Genomic DNA, 1,820 nt, shown 5'->3' with positions numbered 1-1,820 from the left:
CATTGGTCAAACAAACAGATAGCTCCACCCCCAACCTCACCCTATTGGTTGAGCTGTAGTGTCAGGCTCGTCAGGAAGCTCAAATACACAGAGCAAGTTTTAATGGGCCCTTTTCACAAGATTGTGATGATGTGTTTCAACTGTCATCAGCATTGTAAATCCTTGAAAGTTTTTTTTTTATATTTTGTTTAAAAAAACATTTGCATGTGCATTTATAACACTATACTTTGTATTATATCACCTTTGCATCAAATTACAAAAAAACTAGGTCTATGGAAGGGACAGTAAATTTGACGTTGTTATCTCTTCTGACTGCCATAATTAGTCTCTCTTAATTTTTTTTTCTATTGCTTTTTGAACTAGGGATGCTCATATTGACCGTTTAACCGTTAGCCGACAGTAAGAATTTTAACCGATTATTACTATCAGTTAAACGGTTTAAAAGGGTTTTTTTCTATTCTTTTTTTTTTTTTTTTACGTTTGCTGCATGGTGAAAGAAATAATGCTATTTGTAAGTTATCTGTTTACTCACGTGCGCGTGTCGACACGTGCAGTGTGGCTGTACAGACATATTTCGCTTCACCTTTACTTAGTAAACAGATGTAGTATATGCAACTCAATGGCAAGTGGCGTTATTGGGTTATCAGCGAGTGAATCCATGAGTGAATGTATTCAAATTCTGAATGAATTATAGTCTAGAAAGTGCGCAATAGGCGCTCCCGTTACAATCGCTGGAAAGCTATCACTCATCCTAGAGTAGTTCATCGCAATCTCATAAAGTTATTAAAAAGTAATAAAATAACCTTTACACTGCACAATTAATCTCTTATTTATATAATGCCAACACTTTCTTTGTTTTAATAAGAGAGTTCGCGAAAGTGTAGAAATCAGCAAAACTGAAACCGGCACTTTGGTTGGTGAATGGATTGTAACATAGCCTCCTCTGATTGGCCACAGTGATAATCAAATCAACATACATGTCTGTGATTGGCTATTGCTGAACGCTGTAAAACACGCGCTTCTCCACACGCATATGACAGTGGATGGAAGTCCCGAACCGCAAATTGAAAGGATTTTTGTGATGGTGTTTTTGTCGCGGATCTAACAGTTAACAGGCAGCGGTCCTGCCTATCCGTACAGCATGTGGACATGTTAAAAAACTAGGCACACTGAGGTATTGGCTGGCCTGCTATATATTTTTATGTCCGACGAGAAGAATAAGACCGGTACAGTTCTTCAAAGCGCATAAAAGGATTCAGTGTGTTTTAGTTGTGTCATCTTAATTAGGTAGTTATTTAATTTATACATATTTAGTGTAGGCCTATTTATATTATCCTTTTTTTTTTCATTCAGATTTTCTTTGTTCTCAGAACCGCTGCTGATGCGTGATAATTTAAGTATATGTCAATGCAGTTTTTGTTGTTGCTCTGTATGCTGCTGTTTGCACGTTAAAATAAAACATTTGCTTGTATTTTTAATGTATCATCACAGATACTCATGCATTCTATTTTTATTTTAAACTAATTTATTATTCTAATTTTATCAGTTAACGGTTAATGTTCGGATAACGAGCAGCGGTTGTCGGTCAGGAAAATTAACCGAAATGAGCATCCCTATTTTGAACAAATGGGTATGAACAATATATATTTGTGGTACTCTCCCATTCACTGCTGTCGAAGTTAACCCAATCACGACTTCTGCTGCTGAGTAACCCAAAAATGTGAAAAAGGTCCATAGTCTCACAATTAGAAGAATCAAAACATGTTTCCCAAACATTTTCACCATCTACCATTGGTCAAACAAACAAATAACTCCACCCC

This window comes from Garra rufa, chromosome 25 (assembly GCF_049309525.1).
Source record: "Garra rufa chromosome 25, GarRuf1.0, whole genome shotgun sequence".
Lineage (NCBI taxonomy): Eukaryota > Metazoa > Chordata > Actinopteri > Cypriniformes > Cyprinidae > Garra > Garra rufa.
The sequence above is the reverse complement of the archived record's forward strand: the minus strand, read 5'-3'. Positions refer to the sequence as shown.